The sequence below is a fragment of the Pinus tabuliformis genome, chromosome 8 (assembly GCF_031772625.1).
Source record: "Pinus tabuliformis cultivar Carrire ecotype Pingquan chromosome 8, CPIR1, whole genome shotgun sequence".
Classification (NCBI taxonomy): Eukaryota; Viridiplantae; Streptophyta; class Pinopsida; order Pinales; family Pinaceae; genus Pinus; species Pinus tabuliformis.
Window position 1 is genome coordinate 86,418,133 of NC_142294.1, and position 22,602 is coordinate 86,440,734.

A 22,602-nucleotide genomic window follows, 5' to 3' on the forward strand; every position below is an offset into this window, starting at 1 on the left:
ATGGCCCTCATTCGCACCTCTATGATTTTCCTCATTATAGACTTAACCCAAAATTTTCATCTAACTTGGAGTTTTTTTCTCCTATTATGGCCAAAATAAGATTTTGGCTCCAAACTTATTTATTTTTGTTTTTTTAACATAGGGAAAGTTTTGTTGATCTGGGATGTTTTCGATGTGGTTGTTGATGTGGCACCTCAGGTCCACATGTCACCCTAAGAAGTTGCAACATCACCTCCTTGGCCACCTTATCCTATAAAACCACCCACCATTTTTGTTACAAATGGGAAAAGGGTCCCACATCCTCTATCATTCATCTACCTATCCCCTCTTCATAGGCTAAGGTGACAAGCAAGGCCAATCCCACATCCTTTCCCTCTTGGCACATAACTCGCCCTTGCACTTTATCAAATGATGGATATTGAGTGAAAATTGATGGTTGTGAATCATCACAAGGGATTGATTTGCAAGGATGTTATCTTGTCCTCTAAGTCCCAATACCACTTACCAAGATGAGTGGTTTCAATCATGATACACAATTTCTCAAAAAAATTAACAAATTGAATAATTTTTTTATATAAATATTCTATGATTCAGAATGTAATTCAAAAAATAAAATTAATAAATACACACTATGAGCTTGAAACTATTATGTCAGTAAGTTGAATAAGGCATTGCTTACCAATAGAGGGGAAAAAGAATTATGCAAAGCACCTTGCAAAAACCAAAAAATTGTAATATAATTTGAAAAACTATTCATAATGTTGTCATGAAATAAACAACATAAAACATACATTACATAGATTAGACTAAGTGGATCATTTCATAGAAAATAATAATGGAAAACAAAAACAACCATATTTGTTATGTAGCAACTTAGGTTGAGAAAGGATAAATTAATTGTCTAAGACTTCCAATTGTTGGAAACGATGTCAGCCAAATCAACAACCCTTTGTGAATAACCACATTCATTGTCATACCAAGAAACCACTTTCAACATATCATCTCCCATCACCATTGTGAGTGATGAATCCATAGTTGAGGAGACATCTTAACACATGAAATCTATTGACACTAGAGGCTCATCACACAATGCAAGGATACCATTAAGCTCTTTATCTGCACTTTCTTGGAACACTGCATTCACCTCCTCTACAAATGTCTTCTTCTCCACCTGAGAAACCACGTCAACAACTGATACATTGGGTGTTGACACTCTCAGAGCAATTCCATTCAGTTTCCCTTTAAGACTTGGGAGAATTAGTGCCATTGCCTTTGCTGCTCCTGTTGATATTGGGACAATGTTCACGGCTGTAGCTATGGTGCACATAAGATCTCTTTGACTAGCATCAAGAAGTATTTGATCACTAGTATATGAATGAGTTGTTGTCATGGTGCCCTTGATGATTCTTGCACTAAACAAATTTAGGTGTACATTGGCAAGCATATTGTTGGCTTGTGGGGGCATGACCCAGGTTCAACGTTAGTTAGCCAAAAAAATCCCTACACTATTGGCCCTTTTGGCATCACCTTGCAAAGCGCAGACTGAAGTCTCACCTAAAGCAGTATGGGGGGATGCTGGAACCAAGTTTTCGCACCCTTGAGATGGTTGTGATGTTGGTTTATCCCAGATATACCTGCCTTCACACGTGTTGCTTAGATCTTTGTTCCAACCTTTAGTACCTTTGCGAAAGGGTACAATCAGCTTCTGCACAGCCCTAACCAGGGGCTGATATACTTTCGCTCTGCTAGGGTAGCGAACTGAGATATCTCCCAAACTAGGCTAAGTGTCTTTCTTATCCTATTAACAAATCTTAGTTAGCTTCACGTAAATAGATGTTCTTACTTGCGTTCACTTAACCGATACATTTACATACATTTGCGCATCATATAAGCATTATAATTGAAATTCATACCAAATATAACAGACGGCTAAACAGGAAATAAAGATGCAGAAATTCTAGAATACTTCTCTTTATTGATAATTCCAGACAATTACAAACTCAACCCACCTTGCGCGCTCAGCTGCAGGGGTCCGTGCACTTAGCTGTGGACTTCTACGCCTCTGCGCACTCAGCTGTAGAGCCTCTACCTACGCTATGACCCAAACGTAGACTTCTCATCTAAAGCTATGACTCAATCCTTCATGATTATCGATTCCTTTTCTTCAAACTTCTTAGAGCTTAGCTCTATTTAGATCTTCTACAGCCGACATTACATTTCCAAAATAAGGGCGGACAACCCTATGACTCTTTAACATCTACGTGCTCCATGACCACAAAATGTAGAGTCTTTATATTTGGATTACAAAATTGGACCAAAATATGGGCTTTTAGCCCCAAAACTGCGCTTGGGGGATCCCACGCCCAACAAGCCCCCAACAGAAACATCGTAACGCACCCTCGAGTCACTCTACAGGTGTAGAGATCTTAGCACGAAGACCTCCCAACTCCATTTGGATCATGATGCAGGAGCATACAACCTAAGAGAAAATCATTGTAATTAAGTAGACATAGGGGGTCATGTATTTTAAGGAAGTTGGATTCCTAAGTGATGAATTAATGTAATATTTAGGCTTTTGAGTACATAGAATAGGAATTAATTAGATAATGTGAGGTGTTTTGTAAATGCTCTCAAATAAATGAGAACATGAGTGGTTAATAAAGACAAAAGAGTTAAAAGTCAATTATAACTCTTAAGCAGTTTCATGATTCGAGGAACGAGAGAGAGTTTTTAGGAATTAAATGAAGTTAGAAGTGGACATAGAGGATTTAGGAGTCAGTTCAGTAGATTTAGGAGGGGAACCAGAATTAGTTCAACAAAGCTTTCTGGTATAAATGTAAGCCTACAGGTAGAGTAGAGGAGGAGGCCACTAATATTGAAGAACAGGCCTATGAGAGACAGGGAAGTCTCGAATGTAATCATTTGTTTATACTTATATATACAAAGGTTTATTCCTAGCTGTGTAAGTGTGTGAAATGAGTATTTTATGAATGAATTACATGTGAATATGTAGGATCTGTAACAGGGTTGCAGGCAGAATTCTAAAGGATACGCAGAGGAACAGAATGATTCAGAGGAGTCATAAATGGATCATTGAATCTAGTGGAAGATTAGAGTGAAGCTTTGGGGAGAGGTAGCGAAGTGAGAATTCACAGAAGAGTAAATTTCAGAGGAAGTTGAGCAATGGAACCCTTTGAAGAAACCTAAAGAAAAACCTGAACCACAGAGAAAACGCTGAAGAGATAGCGTAAAATATAGAGAAAGGGACAAATGGAGAAGTGAAGTGTTAGTACACAGCAACCGTTGGATCTTATAGATCAACAGTCCAAATCATGTCGCATGAGGTAGCATTGAAATATCGCATCAGCGAACTTTAACAAAGGAAGGCAGGTTTATAACCTTAAGTGGTATTTCAGGTGGCAAAGAGGTGGTAAATGGTATCGAAGGTTAGCCTTCTGATTCCATTCATAACGCGACACGTAGCAGAGAAGTGAAGAGTGGAAACCGCTTTATCGGGCAGTTAAAACCCATGCTTGTTGTCTATCCGAATTCATGGTAGACCGTTGGATCTACTAAGTGAAGATCAATGGTGGAGGGCTGTCAAGCAACTTTGCATCGGGAAAAGATATGGGCTGTTGGATCAAGACCCTGATCAACAGTCGCAATCTAATCACAATCGCATTAGACAGAGGTCAAAGGTTGGTGGATTGTGAAATGTTGATGCGCCAATAGCGATAAAGTGCTGATCAACGACCGAAGGTGCTTGGAGATTGGTGGAGCGCTGTGGAAAGGTCTGAAGGAGCGGACCCGACGAATTATGGAAGCAGACGTATAAAGTTTGAAGTCTGATATTGGAATATCGCATATCGGGTGCGATAGAGATTGTATTAATGTGAACCGTGAAGGAGACGATACCCGATTGCGATAAAGGTGAAAACTCGAGAGACATGCAGAAGCCGTATAAAGAAAAAAGGTATGGTTGGCACATATTTCCTTTGTAAATGGTTATAAAGGGTTAAGCACGCATATGTGAGGTTTTATATATAAATCAACGTTATCAAAGGATGGAAGGTTTTATGCGATAAATATATATCAACCAAGGTTTAAAGAGGGGAAATATCATATATGTTCAGGTTAAGGGATAATGAAGGTTATGAAGAGGTTTAAAGTCCCGATAGAAGGTTGAAGCAGGGTGGTTGAGTTCCGATATAAAGGAACTGATGAATAGGGCCTTAACCATTGAAGGTTGAAGATTTTGACTCCTTAGAGAGTTAAATACCTGGGACAAGTGTGAGTATGCATTTTACATGTGTACTATGGGTGTAAGTGGGGGTAACCCTCATAGACAATTTTAGGGGCGAATGTTCGCCCTTTGGCGAAATTAAGGGTTTTAAATTTTTAGTGGGTGAATATTTTGTATCATAGTACATTTTTACAAATCACCTCAAATAGCCCACCTTATTTTAAGGGAGAGGGTAAAAAAGGTAAATTTAGCCCTTGAAATTAGGAGTTACAACCTTCCATTTGCCCATTTTCAAGAATAGGTTTTATTTAAGTGAATCCTATTGGCTAAAGGCCCAAATACCATATTTATAAAAGAGGTATAGTAAATTAATAAAAATATAAATAAATGAGAGGTATGGTAAATAAATAAAACATTTTTTATATTTACTCCATAAGTCACCTTATATACATGCAAGGGTGTAAACAAATAAAAATATAAGTAAAGTGGAGGTATGGTAAATAAATAAAACGTCTTTTTATACTTACTCAAAAGGGCCAAATACCATATTTGTAAAAGAGGTATGGTAAATTAATAAAAATACAAATAAATGAGAGGTATGGTAAACCAATAAAACATTTTTTTATATTTACTCCATAAGTCACCTTATATTTACGAACACTCAAAAAATGCGTTATATTTAGGTGAAACCTATGGGCAAAATACTATGGGACAAATACCAAGGACTAGATTGTTATTAATACCATGCAAAAAAACATTATTAACCCTAATATTAGTATTAATAAAAATAAAAATGGCACATGGTATTGACCCATGGTATTCACCAAAATGGAACATGGTATTGACCCATGGTATTCACCTAGAATGTAGCCTATTTAAATGGGGGAATTAAACAAGCATAGATCCATCTTTACTCTGGATCTACTAACCCCCGAGAGGTATCAAATATCGTGATATGCAAACTAGCATAGAGTGAAAAAATATTTGATCCGATCAAGAATAAAAATGGATGTTGTAATTTAATGTATGTTAAACATTTTAGCTTGGTTAAAATAAAAAATAAAATAAAAATCAACTATTAATTTTATTAATTTTTATAAATTACTAATAGTAATTTTTAAGCTCCAGGTTAATGATAACCCATGGTATTGACCCATGGTAATACCATGGTATTCATGTGAGCATAGACTATTTAAAGGGGAAATTCTATCATCTTAGATCCATCTTAATTTTGGGTCTACCAAGTGCTCAGAGGGATAAATAGATTTCATCCCCCTAAGAGTGGTAGATGTGGAGTTAAGATGGATATAGGTTGGTTTTTATGATAATGAAGATATTAAATAGACTTAGGAAATTATATTGTAAAAACATCTTAAGGTGAATGGTTAATGCATAAACATTGGACAAGTATATTTGTATACTTCTGTTTTAAACTGAAACAAATCCTTCAATAACTTTCCAACATATGCTGGAGTAAACAGATTGTAATTTGGGTAATTTTTCTAATTGCAAACATGAACATACTTGTGTATTAGCAGGGTGGTTATGAGGTCCCTAGAAGTGATGAATTTGAATTTTTCTTGGTTTTATATATAGTATTAGGTTTTTTCTCATGCTTTCTGTGAATGGCATGGGTGAATTTTATCCTACACCCACTAGGTTATTGATATGTAATTTCGGTAATTTTGATTTCAAAAGATATTTTAAAGAAATGCAATGATTTCATTTGTGTATTCAATAAACACAAGATTTTATAATTGAGTAAAATATTCACCATGCCTGGTGAGAGATTCGCCAAAAAATTATATATACATATCATATTATTGATAAAATCGCCTTCCATTTTTCCTATATACCATGGAGATTCGCCCATTTATTATACATGTAAATTTGGGGGGGTTCTTAAAATTTCCCTGGTAACCCTGCATCATTTGGTGTCAGAGTAGAATTGTAATCAGAGTGGGGAAGGATTTCCTATGAAAAGGAGTTTGCACACAGAATAAGGTAATGTGCATAAAGTTAATTGATGAATCATAGAGGCTACAACAGAAGATTGTAGGGGAACTTTTGGAGTTCTTGGGAGATTGTAGTAGTTCCAGCAGAGGCTTGGAGTAGACAGGAATAGAGGATTCCTTGAAGAAAAGTGAGAGCAAGATTTCTTAGTACAAGTTCTGAAGGAAAGAGGACTTGGAGACCAAACAAAGGACAATCCATTCAAAGTACAGAAGAATGGGAGAATAAGATCATACATAGATCTTGGAGGTAAGATAGTGTGTTTTGTTTCAAATTGAAATTGAAGATTGTGGTTGCAGATGAAACATCTCAGCAAAGGACAGCAAGAGAAGCTGTGAGAGGAGAACCAGATGTGTTCTTGAAGATAGAGTAAGGAAAACACTCTGAAGAAAAAGTGGCAGTGAACCTAAAAAATCCAACAAGAGATTGGACAGAGAGGACAACTGAAGTGTTCTCAAGAGAGAGTGAGAGATTGCAAAAGCCTAGAAGGAGCAAAGGTGTTGCTCAAAAGGAGGTTCCAAACAGAGGACCCATGCTTACCAAAAGACTGAGTGAGGAGAGCTTAGTGAGGTAAGATTGCAACGAAGAGGACTAGCTGTTGTAGAGGCTTATTGCAGATGAGTGAGGAGCTCATGAAGGAAGAGGAGAAGAAGATGACTACTGATAGTCATAGTAAAGGTTTAGAGAGAAGCCACAACAGAAGATATGAGAAGAAGAATGCCAAAGCAGATGGCAAGAGGACGAGTCAAGAGGAAATTGAAAAATAGATTGCAGAGTTAAAAGATCAACTCGATAGATTAAGGAGAATACTAGAGGAAAAGCAGAGACAAGGTTGGGTATTAAGGAAGAAGCCAATGGAATGGCATGAGATGTAGAGAAGGCTACAGACAAAGCAAGTAAAGCGGCTGAGGGAAAAACTCAAGGAAGTTGAGTCAGAAATGGAAGAGTCCATTTGTGAACCAGAACAGGGAGAAATTCTGGAAGAAAGTGAAGACTACACTGAAGCTAAAAAATGGAGATAAAGTGAAGATCTCATGGACTATTGGAATAGTTCAAAACAACATGAGGAGATGATGTCTGAAGATGAAGACTTGAAGACTGAAATTTCAAGTGAGGCCAAAGGGTCACATGGTTTTAAATCTGACAATTTGTGTATGTTTGCAGGTGAAACATGTAAAGAAGGACAATTTGTTGATATTGTCATAAAGGAAGAAGAATACAAGTAGAATCTAAATTCTGTTCTGGAAGAAGATGAGATAGATAGGTCTCATATATAGTTGGGGGAAGATATAAAGCAACCAAGTGAAGGGCTTGAGAATATTTTGTAGAAATTTTGAATAATATGACACATATTCATAGAGATTATCCTGATTATACACTTATAAGCGGAACATGCATAATACATAACTTCCTCTATGTTGATCATCAATTTACAGAAGCATAAACATTCACAGGCGCACATAGAAGCATCAATCACACATATCAACACAATGTTTTCCCGGGGAAAGCATCTTGCTAAAAACCCCACACTATCTGTATATTAATGATTGAGAACATGTAACATTACAAAGTACAATGCTTATCACAAGCAATCAAGTACCAGCTCCACCTGTTACACACAATACAACTCAGATCTGATCTCCAAATCTATTCCACTGGTTGCCTGCCTCTCCAGCTCAATACCTGCTTAAGAACTGATGAGAATGGTTTACCAAACTCGTATTTCACCTGCAAAGAATCACTCAAACTGTGTTGGATGTGAGCACAGGCTACAATTCTTGATATTGGCCAATTCATTGGCATACTCAATCCCTCTGATTGTGCAAATCATCATGCACGACTATAGTCACAACTGATAGCAATCTGATCCTCTAACACCTGTCCCTACTGAACTAAACATGCACTGACATGCAACTGAGTTAACTGATGTATTCTATAGTTGCATTATGAGTTAATAACTTGTGAATTAATTAATAACTAATTCACCCAACTCATCTCTAGTCTATTGATCAGTTAGACTAAATACAACTAGTTTAACAAAGCTAAACTGAACACAACTCCATCAACTGCACCTCCAGTCCACTAAACTCAACTCACTTGAGTTCTAACTGAAGTCCTGCATGCAAATATTAGTCATCCCATAGGTAACCACGTATTTCCCTCTGGGATCTGCATGTACCACATCCGTAGCTCATCCTGAAGTGCTCCAAGAGAATAAGATCAAGTTTATAGTCCAAATATTATTATGAGACAATAATACTTGACTTTTCTATTTTTGACAGCCAGTCTAAAAATAGACTTTGATCACTCACACTGTGATCACTCACATTGTGGTCACCCACACTGTGATCACTCATACTGTGATAAAAAATAGAAATTGCGCCATAATTTTCTTGTGGTCCCACTTAGTGAAGGCGACTCTTTTCACTAAGCTCCATTATCTTGTTGCATTCTCAACAAGCATTTCTTGTTGCACACTTTTCAACATATTTAAGAGGAGACCATTGAAGAATTTCTGAGTCATAAAGAGAACTTTGAACAACAAAGAGACATGATGGCTGAAGCATCCAATGAGACCACAGGGTCTTTTGTTTTTAAAACTAATAGTTTGTGTATGATGGCAAGTATTGTAGGAGAAAAGCAACCTTTTGAAGATATCTTCAGAGGAGATGAAGATCTAGAAGTAAAAGGTGACAAAGAAAACTTCTCAGAAGAAGAAGAACTTGATTGCATACAAAAGAAAAAGTATATGGATGAGTCTATAGAAGCTGTCATGGAGATGAGGAATTAGGATCTTATTCTGAGGAAGAATGAAGGAATATTGTCTCAGAAAGGTAGTCAAATGAGTTTTATTAATGTTATTGATGAAAAACAAATTCAGGAGAATACTAATGAAGATGATGAGACAAGGATAACTCTGGGAGAAGAGTTACAGAGAGACAACAAGACAAAATATACTGAAGAAGAAGGACATCTACTGAAAGATGTTAAGGAAGGAGAAGTCTATGAAAAAGACTTAGCAAAGGGAAAAAGGACATCTGATGATTTATCAATAACAAGGGAAGGTATGGAAACTTGTGTGAAATTTCCAAATTCTACTCCAATTGAAATTATTGAGTTATATAGAAAATTAGACTTTCAAAGAAAGGAGTTGGAAAAACAGAGGATAGATGTTCAAGAGAGATTGTTGAAAAAGGAAAACAAAAACATTGTCATGAATGACAATCATAAGAAAAAGGAGATGGATATGAAAGTTCAGCAGATTGACACTGCAAAGGAAGGAGTTCACTACGGTGGAAAAGAGTAGGAAGACATCATTAGAGCAGATGATGTGGAAGAGAGACTAGTTGACAGTCTCATGAGCTCTTTTGAGAATTCAACACAGCATACTGATGTACTGATAGAGGAGAAAGAAACATAGCAACAAACTGAATTGTTTCCAAAGGAAGATAAGGCACAAAAGTCTTATGTTTTTTATTTTAACAAGTGTTTTGTGAGTGCAGGTTTTGTTGCAAATGATAGAGGAAATTTGGCACAAATGAACAACCAAATGAAGATGAAATAAGAAGATTCTGTGGAAGAATCCAATCCATGGAACAAAGATTCTCAATTGCTGGAGAGAATGTTGGAAATTCATGATTCAGTGCAGACAGAAATAATCATGAAAGAGGGTAAGGATGATAGGGAGGTAGTAAGCAAAGGAAAAGTTGGAAAAAAAGCAAAAGAAGAAGCAAAATTAAACCAAAAACTACAAAGTGAAAGTAACCAACAGGAGTTTGAAGAGTTAGTGGACAACAGCAACAACTTGAAGCAAATAGAAAGTGGAAGAAGTAAGGGACAGAACATGGACCAGTCCAAGGATAAACTGGAGACAGAGATTGAAGAATTGTGGCAGCTGATGATGAAACAAGCCATAGGGAGAAAAATTATGGCAACAAGAAGAATGATCAATCAGAGCATGAACCTGATTGACAAAGAGAAGAAGATGGAATAGAAGACAACAAAAGTACAACAACAGCAAAGGAACAAGACATTTGGACAGTTACAAAACAAAGTATGGGATCTAGGAAGACAAATATCAGAAGACACATGATCAGGAGATCATGAATATTTTCTAGTTTAGGAGTCTGATGTAGGAGCATTCAACCCAATAAAAAATCATTATAATTAAGTAGACATAGGGGGTCATGTATTTTAAGGAAGTTGGATTCCTAAGTGATGAATTAATGTAATATTTAGGATTTTGAGTACATAGAATAGGAATTAATTAGATAATGTGAGGTGTTTTCTAAATTCTCTCAAATAAATGAGAACATTAGTGGTTAATAAAGACAAAAGAGTTAAAAGTCAATTATAACTCTTAAGCAGTTTCATGATTCGAGGAACGAGAGAGAGTTTTTAGGAATTAAATGAAGTTAGAAGTGGACATAGAGGATTTAGGAGTCAGTTCAGTAGATTTAGGAGGGGAACCAGAATTAATTCAACAGAGCTTTCTAGTATAAATGTAAGCCTATGGGTAGAGTAGAGGAGGAGGCCACTCATATTGAAGAACATGCCTGTGAGAGACAGGGAAGTCTCAAATGTAATCATTTGTTTATACTTATATATACAGAGGTTTATTCCTAGCTGTGTAAGTGTGTGAAATGACTATTTTATGAATGAATTACATGTGAATTCATAGGATCTGTAACAGGGTTGCAGGAAGAATTCTGAAGGATACGCAGAGGAAAAAAATGATTCAGAGGAGTCATAAATGGATCATTGAATCTAGTGGAAGATCAGAGTGAAGCTCTGGGGAGAGGTAGCGAAGTGAGAATTCGCAGAAGAGTAAAGCTCAGAGGAAGTTGAGCAGTGGAACCCTTTGAAGAAACCTGAAGAAAAACCCGAACCATAGAGAAAACGCTGAAGAGATAGCGTAAAATATAGAGAAAGGGATGAATGGAGAAGTGAAGTGTTAGTACACAGTAACCGTTGGATCTTATAGATCAATGGTCCAAATCATGTCGCATGAGGTAGGGTTGAAATATCGCATCGACGAAATTTAACAAAGGAAGGCAGGTTTATAACCTTAAGTGGTATTTCGAGTGGCAAAGAGGTGGTAAATGGTATTGAAGGTTAGCCTTCTGATTCCATTCATAACGCGACACGTAGTAGATAAGTGAAGAGTGGAAACCGCTTTATCAGGCGGTTAAAACCCATGCCTGTTGTCTATCTGAATTCATGGTAGACCGTTGGATCTACTAAGTGAAGATCAATGGCGGAGGGTTGTCAAGCGACTTTGCATCGAGAAAAGATATCGACCGTTGGATCGAGACCCTGATCAACGATCGCGATCTAATTGCAATCGCATTAGATAGAGGTCAAAGACTGGTGGACTGTGAAATTACGATTCGTCGATAGCGAGAAAGCATTTATCGGCGACCGGAGGTGCTCAGAGATCATTGGAGCATTGTGGAAAGGTATGAAGGAGCAAACCTGACGAATTATGGAAGCGGACGTATAAAGTTTGAAGTCCGATATTGGAATATCGCATATCGGGTGCGATAGAGACTGTATTAATGTGAACCGTAGAGGAGCCGATACCCAATTGCGATAAAGGTGAAACCTCGAGAGACGTGCAGAAGCCGTATAAAGCAAAAAGGTATGGTTGGCACATATTTCCTTTGTAAATGGTTATAAAGGGTTAAGCACGCATATGTGAGGTTTTATATATAAATCAACGTTATCAAAGGATGGAAGGTTTTATGCGATAAATATATATTAACCAAGGTTTAAAGAGGGGAAATTTCATATATGTGCGGGTTAAGGGATAATGAAGGTTATGAGGAGGTTTAACGTCCCGATAGAAGGTTAAAGCGGGGTGGTTGAGTTCCGATATAAAGGAACTGATGAATAGGACCTTAACCATTGAAGGTTAAAGATTTTGACTCCTTAGAGAGTTAAATACCTGGGACAAGTGTGAGTATGCATTTTACATTTTTACTGTGAGTGTAAGTAGGGGTAACCCTGTGTTGGATCACCACAACCTCAGCAGCGCACTGAGCGGCTATCTGCTGGACTTCTTCCACTCGCTGCTCGGTGACTGCTACTGAACTGCTGCCCTAAATCTTTTGCTGAGCTGCCTGTAGTTGCACGAGCTTTCCTTCAATGGAGGCTATGATCGCATAAGCCTCGTGTATCCATGGTTGTAGGCACACTTTTAAGACTGCTTCTTTATGCCGAGCAACATCCACCTGTTCCTTGAGCGCCTTTATCGCCTGCATCCGTGCGGGCCTCTGTAAACTGTCTAGGCAATCCCATTGATCTTGTCATATTTTTGCTGTAGCTCGTGTGCCTCTGTCTCTGGGAGCTCTACACTTGGGTCCTCCTACAGGGTGGTTAGGACCTTGAATGACTGTTCAAAAAGCTGCATGCAGTTTTCCACTGCACTGTCAACCACCGCTATCATTGTTGTAACCGCGGTGGTACAATGTTCCCTAACTTCTGGTGGAGTCGAAGGTTGAGCACTCAACTACAATTCTGCGATTTGTAGGTTCAACTCTAGCTGAACCCTGACCATCTCTGCTCGGGTGTCGAACACCCCTGTGGCTAACTTATAGATGCGCGCCTCCACCAGTTCTTCTTCCTGAATGTGCAACTCCAGGACCATCCGGCAAGCTTCCTCCACTACCTACATGAACTGCTTGTTCTATTCTAGTGCCTCGTTGCACTGCAGGCCCAACTACTCGATGTTGATGTGCTGGTCGCTCATCACCTGTAGAGCGTGACTCTCTCAGGCCCTGAGTTCCACGGTGACTCCATCCTGCAAGAGGTATAGCGTCTCCCGAGGGAGTGTGGCCATATTTAATCCTACCCCTTTCAAGCTGTTGACCATGGGCCTGTCGACCTCATTCTCTGTAGTAAGTTCCCCGTCTGGTAGCACTATCGTGTTTGTCACCCTTGTGCACAACATCTCCTCAACAGCTGAAGTTCCAATCGCAAGGCTGGTGGACACTGTGCTAGCCTATGGAGTGTGAACCTGCAACTCCTGCAGCTCTATCAGGAGAGCCCCCAATACCAACTGCTGCTGCTCTTCAAACTATTGGAGGGCCTCCACGGTGACATCCCTCACCGTTTCTACGATATCATGCAAATCCCCCTCTGTGAGGGTGATTGGGTTGAAGGATGTGTTTGATGCCATGGTTTTCTTTCATGGCACTACCTTCTCTCACTGTCAAAGATGCTTGAGTTGGGTGGACATCGCCTGCGGGTTCGCACAACCTTTTTTTGTATCTATTTCTGCCTCAGTCCTGGGCGAAGGTGACTTCTGTCCTTCGCGCTCTTCTCCTCCTGTTTTCTGTTGTCCTGCCAATTTCGCAGTGTCGCGCACTGCCTAGGCCTTAGCCCCTACTTCCTCTTTTCTACGCTTCTCCACTAGTTGCATCATTCATAGCTTTGTTTCTTCGTTCTTGCATTGCATGGCGGACTTGTCCATTTCCACTGCAGAGTCAACTGGAGCATGCCACTCTAGCGGCCAAGATTTGAGGACTGCGAAAATTAGATCATCAGTCGCCAGATATGGTAGGTTATGCCATCTCTTCGTAGCGTCCTTCTGTGCCCTGATAAACACATGGTGGAAATCTTCTTTGAACTCTACAAAGCTCTACAAACTGGCATATACTGTGGGCGACAACCACGTCTTGTGATTGATCCCCATCCGGATACTCATCTCCATTAAGACCCAAAAGATCTTACTTTCTTTGATATGCTTCGTGTCCTTGGTTTCCCACACTGAAGCATACTTCACTGCCTTTGGAAGGTTTGGCTTGACTAAAGGGAATTGGCTGTCTTCTGGCAACTCCCATGCCACTAGTACGAGTGACAACATGAGCCACGCATAGTGAAATGTCTTGCCCTGCTCCTGTGCCTCGCGACAGTTCGCAAGGAACTTGCCGCATAGATAATTCGCCCAATTGAACTGGACTCCTTCTGCGCATTGGGCCACTAGTGCAATCACAGGCACAGGCACCTCATCCATGCGACACTTTCGCATCACTTTTCCTGCTAAAATTTGTGTTGCGACCTTGACTATAGGGTTTCTAATGCTGGAGATGGCATATGCTGACTTCTTCTTCTCCAACTTGAACTTCTTCTTCATCGCTTCCGCGAGGGCCAACTCACCACCTTTTCCTTCTGATATATTGGTTGGATCCTCCCCTGAGTACGACAGCCGTGTGATCCAATGAATCGAGTGGTCTGTGATGGGAATGGACTCCTCCAACCACAAACACCCATCATTCACCAAGTACAGTAGCTTCCTAATGACGAAGATAGTCATTGGGGCGCAGTGGTAATGCGACACCCAGAACAGGTTTAGCAAACCAGTTTTTTCTACACCCTTGATCCAAGTGCGCAGATCCAATTCAATCATTCGAGCCATCGCGTCAATCCATCGGCGCATTAGCTACTCCGTTGCTAAATGCAGGAATTTCTCATGGTCCGCAAGGTCCCAATCTTCAAAATTTAGGACAGGAACCCACCCTAAGTGCGGCCCCTGAAAAACAATATTGTCTAGAGAGCAACAGAGTTTGCAGAGAGCTCTTACTCTCATCTATGTCCTTCGGCACCTTGGATTTACCCTTGCACGGAGGAATATATTCTGGTAACTAGGTAATAGGGTCTACACCCTGGGTTTCAACTTCCATTTCCACGTCCTCCTCATCCACCAGGATTTCTTCAAATTCTTCCTCATCGACCATCGGATTAATGGACTTCCCATTTTCTTGCAAGGTGAGCTTGGTCCTCTGTGGGTTTCTTGGTGAGACGCGCACCAAGATCATAGCCTGCTTATCCTTCTTAGGTCTCAGTGTTCTAGGTGATTTAGGGACCTCAACTATCAGTCCAGTGCTCTCTGGGGCTTCTACTACCACAATTTCCTGCACGGCTTCCTCGGGTGTTGACATCATTCTAGTCAGGAGGTCCTGCGTCTCCTTCAGCAATGTTTCAAACACTAAACTTGCTCTCAAAGCCACAAAATTCAAAAGGTCCATACACACTTGATAGCACAACAACTGAATTTTCAAAATTCCAAGTGTTTTTCGCTAGACAGCCACTTGTAATTTATAGGGCATTTTGAATTCGAATTCGACCGTTCCCCCCACATTCGGCCCATTAATGCTAGATTTGCGGCAAAGTTTCAAGAATCTAGCCCATAAATATCGCCTTAAATGCCTCCCGCCTTCTCCATTTGGCCTCAAACCGACCATCAAATCGTAAATAGTGACTTTAACGGTCACTTTCTGGCGGACCTCCATGCTAGCGCAGCTGTCTTCACACTATTGCAGACCCTGTGACACTTTTCTCCTTTGCGTAGTCCTGACATCACATAGCTCCCCAACTTGGGCAGTGTAGTTTATAGTCCCGTGCCTCCTTTCGGCTGCCTAGAGCACTAAGACTGTGCTACTTTCATATAGTCACATGGCTGGATCGGTGGTGTATGGCTTCAAGCGACTACCATTCACCCTTCCTGGGAAGGGTTCTCCATTAAACTTAACCAATTGGATCGCGCCACCATCGGTAATCTCCTTAATAACATAAGGCCCTAACCAGTGCATCCTGAATTTTGCAGGGAATTTATCAAACTTACTATCATACAACAAAACCAGATCGTTTACCTTGAATGTGTGCAGCTTGATATGTTGATCGTGCCACGCATTTTCATGCTGCTTTTGGACCTGCTCGTGAAATCAGCCAAAAATCACTCTTCTTCAAGCTCATCCAACTGTGCAACCCTCTCTTCAAGGGCTCCTTGATCTGTCATACCCGTGAGCACTACTATGCATAGACTAGGCACGATGTATTCCATAGGCATCACCGCTTCAACCCCGTATACCAACCTAAGGGGTGTCTGTCCTGTTAGCTTCTTGCACATCATCTGATAAGCCCATAACACTGCAGGTATGCAACGGTCCCAATCACTTCGCTGAGCATTGCAAACCTTGGTCAGTGTGGTTTCAAGCACTTTTTTGAATGCCTCTACTGTCCCATTGGCCTGTGGGTGATAAGGTGTGCTCTTTTGTTGATACACCTGAAATTCCTCTGTTAGTGCATTGATCGTCTCATTTAAGAAGTGTGTACCTCGATCGCTCATCAAGATATTTGGACATCCAAATCACATCAGTACATGCTCAAATAAAAACTTCGCAGCAGTCGTGCCCATGCAATCCTTCACTAGATGCGCTTCTTCCCAACGAGTCAAATACTCCATCGCAGTGATAATGTACCTCGCTCCTGTCTTTCCTTGAGGCTGAATGGGTCCTACAAAATCTATTGCCCATTTTTCGAAAGGTTGCAATGTCATTTGTGGATTCAAAGGCATTTCATCCCTCTGCGATGGCCTACCTGTTCTTTGACATACATCGCATGCCTTGCAATATGATTTTGAATCCTGATGAAGGGTTGGCCACCACAACCCTGCACGTAGAATCTTCTGCATAGTTTCTCTCCCTACATAATGTCCTCCAGCAACACCCCCATGAGCATCCACAAGGATGCTGCTTCATTCAAACTCAGGTACATACCTTCGCAGTATTTCATCATTCCCCATTTTGTATAGATGCCCAACAATGACAGAGAAGTCTACCATGTGCACCACTAATTCCTTCTTTTTCTGGACAGAGTATCCTTCAGGCGCATTTCCTGTTGTTAGGAAGTGTATTATATCCTCAAAATGTCCATCCACAACACACACAGCAAAGAGCTGCGCATCAGGTAATCCTTCCTCCAAATTAGTAGGTTCCTCCCTTGTTTCGATGCGTGACAGATGGTCTAGTCTCGCATTCAATCGTCCAGGCTTCACAACAACTTCAAAATCATACTGTTGGAAAAATAAGAGCCATCTGTAGATTTATCCCCCCAACACAGGCTTATTGACTAGGTACTTCAGCACGGAGTTATCCATATACATCCTAAATTGGCCTCCTAGTAAGTAGTCTCGATACTTCTGGTGCGCATACACCATAGCTAGGCCTTCGCGCTCAGTGGGGGAATAGTTCTTCTCTACTTTGGATAATCTGTGACTTGTGAATGCGATAGGGTGGTCCAAACCTTCTCCACCATCATGTGTTAGTACTACCCCCAGCGCTATACACGATGTGTCAACATGTACATGAAACTAATTCTTCCAGTTTGGGAAGACTAGAATCGACACGGTAACCATATTTTCTTTCAATATATCCAAGCTTGTCTTACAGTCATCGTTCCAGCAAAATGTGACATCTTTCTTCAACAATTTTTCCATTGGCGTGGTGATCTGGGCATAGCCTTTGATAAACTTTCTGTAATATCCTATATGTCCCAAAGTAGTGTGCAATTGTTTCACACTCCTAGGTGCTTCCAAGTTCAGAATTACCGCGATCTTCACGGGGTCTACCATCATCCCTTTCCTGCAAACCACATGCCCCAATAGGTTCCCAAAAGGAACGCAAAATAGACACTTCTTGAGGTTGAGCGTGATCTGGTATCTTCGACAGGTATCCAACATCAAGTGAAAGATCACTACATGGCGCTTAACTAGCCCAAATACAATCCAATTATCAAAATAGACCTCCAAGAACTTATAAATAAATTCCTTGAATGATGCAACAACCAAATGGCATTACATTATATTCAAAGAAACCCCACTCAGTCACGAAGGTTGTCTTGCTCCTATCCTCTAGTGCGATTTTGATTTGGTGGTACCCAGAGAACCCATCAGTGAAAGAATATGCTTCTTAACTGCCTACATTGTCCAACACATCATCCGTGAACGGAGTTGGGAAAGGATCATGCACACAAGCATCATTCAGTTTTCTGGGATCCACGCATATCCTTATCTCATCCTTCTGCTTCTTCTCTTGCACCACCATTGGGCTTACCCAATCGGATTCCTCCACAGGCTCAATGATGCTTGGCACTAGCATTTGGGCTAGCTCTAAGCGGACCTTCTCCTTGTATTTAGGGTTTAGGCAGTAAGGCCTCTTCTTAACTGGCTTTTCTTCAAGCTTTAATGTGATCTTCATCACTCCTAGATCTCCAATTATTCCTTTCAAATCCGTAAACTTGGTCAGGAATAAGTCCTGATATTCACGGAGTAATTCAGCGACCTTATCTACCATCACGTCATCCCAGTAGTCTCCAATCTTGGTGAATTTGGGTTCTTCCTCCGTACGAATGTTCACCTGTTTAGTTTTCACCGGTGTGGTTATATCAGGGTTGTCAATATGTGGTCCTTGAACCTCGCGGTGGCCTTCTATCTCTGGAATGTTAATTTTCCATGGATCCTCGTCCTCTTCTTTAGCAGTTACATTATAACATTCCAGCGCGTGAGTCAGCTGATAGCCCATTCAAGCTGCGTCAGGTCTAAAGGATCCTACGGTATCCCAAAGATGGCTGCTTTCACCTCTTGTAGCGCATCATCAATACTGTCAAACCCATCCTCAAAACTGAATGTCATCATGAATCCTTTGCGCAAGATATCCCATTCACCTATCCTATGGCGGAGCTTTGTTTCTATATACCAATTCATTGGGATAACATCCAGGGTATGACAGAACAGCTGCACCCACTCAGGTTGAGGCTTTTCTCCATAAGCCTGCGTCCATTTGGCCAGATGCACACGTGGATCATCCTTCCCATCGTACTAGTTTCTCAGTCGCATCTTAGGCTTCCCAAATCGTGCTCTCATCATCCTCCTATATTTGTTCCAATCATAAAAGCTTCCCTTGTGCGTACCACACCATCTTATAGGTGTAGCGCGTAGTGCCCAGTCCAAGGCTTGGAAGCGTTGCTTTTTTGGCACCTCCCTTTCAAATGCATCCAAAAATATATCTACCTCATTCAGTCCATCATAAGTAGGTATATTTCTTACCTCTGATGACACACAACATAGCAACTGGGTCATCATATTGCAATTCAGCGTACTTACTTCGTGTAACCAATTCTGCCAGCATTCTATTTCTTCATCAGAATCCAAAGTGTAGGAACTATCATGCTCCCATGTAATCTGTCCATCCATGGTGGGATTCACCCAATCTTGGTCTCACACTGTTATCTTATAGACGCAGTCCAAATCATCATCACTTTCATAGTCGCAGACTGGTTCTGTATAGCGTGATCCTTTAGTAGGATCCAGGGGTATTATTACGCGCAGTGATTTCTTCTCAAAGATCATCTTTCACTTCTTCAGATTGATTACCCCATTCATATCAGTAACCCATTCAATTCCCAGGAGCACAGGGTAGGGTTTGTTGTCATCAACAATCTCTATTACTTCAAAATTTGCCAGCGTGCTTGCTCCCTCAATATCCACGGTCACTCCCTGCAGCCGCCCCATGGGTATGATTTTCTGCTGATTCACCATCCTTAGCTGAATCAGAGACCATTGCAGCATAGGTCGCCCCATTCACTCCCAAGTCTGCTTTGGTAGTACATTCGCATCTGATCCCAAATCCAGAATGACTTGATCCATTTCGTATTCTCTGATCTGCACGGTGAGTCTCATTTCACGCCCCATCCTTGTCTTATGCTTTCCGATCTTGTGGACTATATGCGGTTCACCTAGCGTGGTCCCAGCACATCTATTGATAAGTTCTTGTAACCCTTTCACAATCTTAATGTCGCGCAGTAACTTCATACAGGTTTCCAGGAAAGTTGTGAGCATAGAGGGGTCCATCTCCGGCTCAAGCTTATTCTTGCTTCCTGAAGTGGAGGCCTCAACGAAGCTCCTCTTAGCTTCCATGAATGCTTCCCGAGTGTGCTCCAAGTCAAACTCAGCCTCTTTTGTTGGGGCCTTGTGAACCCATGTACTTTCTTCTGGCTATTTCCCTTTGTCATCTCCCATCGCATTTCCACTCTGGAGCACTATATTTACGTTTGGATCTTCCTTGCACAGCTCAGACCTCATCATCTACAGGTTCTGAGTCGGGGAGGTGGTAGCGCCCCTTTGTCACATATCCTAGCTATCAGCATAGGAAAATCTTCTATTTCATGATCAAACAATGTGCAATACTTGCACGATGGGTGCGTTGGATTAGTGCAATCACGGGCATAGTGTCTTGTCCCCTCGTAATTGTAGAAGATCAACTATCCTTGACCTCTACCAGGTCCTCCTCCACCTCGGCTTCGTTCGCGCCCCTGAAATCTTGTCCATTCCATCCCTGCATTATGGTCGAGGAGCTCCATTTTGGCCTGAACCCTGTAGGCAGGAGTTTTTTCCATCATCAATTCATAGCTCCTACAAGTATGCTCATCATGTCCTACTGACCTACAAAAGTTGTAGAACAACTGTTGCAGTTCTTGCACATACTTCCGTAGCAAGTGACAGTTGTCAATGGGATGTTTTTTGGATACCTGACAGATAGCGCACCATAAAGCAGGTGCCGCGCTAGGTCCTGCTTGAGCTTCTAGCCTTAAAGGCAACTGTCCTCCTCCTGCAAGGTAATTTATGAAGACTAGGTAGTGGCCTTTGTCATGACCCTGACTCTTGCATTTCAAACACCATACCTCTTTGCGGACTTCTAGCTGAACCATCCTATCCTACTTCAGACTTTTCATCTCAAGGCACAAATTTTTCAACTGCGCGTGGATTTTCTAGACTCCTAGATTAGGGTCATGCATCAAGGTCTCATGTAGTCTCATGGAAATCTCCAAGGTCTCTGCCTAAGTTGTTATCTTCTATTGCGAAAGCGCACTCCTTAAGTGTGGTAGTAGTGAAGCCACAAACCACTCGCGATGTTGTCCATCTGTTAAATTCATGTTGGCTTCACAAATTTTACATTTCAGCCTCTAATCTAGTTCCCAAGGCATCTCGCCTGGTAGCATTGCAATCTCTTTGAATCCCACAATTGACTGCACTTTAGATTTAGGCCTGCTAAATTCCCTATTCATTGCTGCTTGAATGTCCACTACTCTAGCATTCGGGTTATCGCTGGAGTACTTAATATACCAGGTTAGCGTGCGATCTTGCAAAGCACTAACCAACATTGCCTTCTTTATGTCATCATTTGTAACACCTTGAGATTCCCATATAGCTCTCCCAACGAACCAAAATTGGTCCAGGTGCTCATTTCCCAAGCCTTTGAACAAAGGAAACTTCACTTTGTTTTCCATACTGAATCACGGTGGAGGTGGAGACGGTACGGGTGAAATTGGAGGTGATGGCAGTGAAGACAGAGGCAGTGTGGTCGGAGGTGGTATTCATGGAAATCCTTGTCTTATCAACTGAATAGCACTTCATGGAGAGACCTTCGAGATCCCTTATTCGTCCTCTCGGGGAGGTGAAATCAAGGGGCTATGCTTTGGGCCCTTATTTCCTTCGTTTCTGTAAAATCTTCTACTTTGCGTAGTCCTGAATATCAAGGTAGCTGCATAACCCATTTTTTGCACAACAACATTTTAATCCAAGTATTTAGAGATTTTGAATACTTACCTCTCGGTCCTTTGAAAAAGCGTTGCTCTACTTGACTATAGATGATTGAGGTGTCGACCACGAATTTAGTCACAAATCCTCCTATGATGCGATCGAGCCAATGATCGACAGCGTGAGCGATCTTATTCTCTGATGCTTCCAACCTTCTCACTAGCTTTGGGTCCACACAATAGGATCGTCAAGTTTCCACCTTCCTTGGTTATCTGCTAGCTTCGCGATCCACTCGTATAGCTCAGTAGGAAATGAGGTGAAAAGATTTCTTGGATCTCCGTATATAGGTATCAATCCAACCACTGTTCTTTTGAAAGTCGCAAATTTTTGTTTTCTTGTGCTGCGAACTCGTGGATCCTTCTGTCCAACCAGCCTTGATTTTTTTCTTAGTTGGATTCCAGTGATATGACATCACACATCTCTTATGCAGATTCTGGTCTGAGGAATGGAACCATTTTTTGGCTTGTGGGGCCCTGAACCAGGTTCAACATTAGTTATCCAAAAAAATCCCTACACTACTAGCCCTTTCAGCATCATCCCACAGAGCGCGGACCGAAGTCTCACCCGAAGCAGTATGGGGGGATGCTAGAACCAAGTTTCCGCACCCTTGAGATGGTTGTGATGTCGGTTTATCCCGTCTATACCTACCTTCATGTAGATTTCTTATCCCTTTGTTCCACCCTTTCTTACCTTCGCGAAAGGGTACAATCAGTGTCCGTGCAGCCCTAACCAGGGGCTAATATACTTTTGCGTTGCTAGGGAAGCAAACTGCGATATCTCCCAAACTAGGCTAAGTGTCTTTCTTATCCTATTAACAGATCTTAGTTAGCTTCGCATAAACATATGTTCTTACTTGCGTTCACTTAACTGATACATTTACATACATTCACACATCATATAAACATTATAA

At 41.0% G+C, this 22,602-nt stretch overlaps 1 pseudogene; it reads right to left on the reverse strand.

Moving 5' to 3' along the window:
• Positions 1-901: 901 nt before the first annotated feature.
• Positions 902-22,602, reverse strand: part of LOC149234262 (glyceraldehyde-3-phosphate dehydrogenase A, chloroplastic-like) — a 111,199-nt pseudogene continuing 89,498 nt past the window's right edge.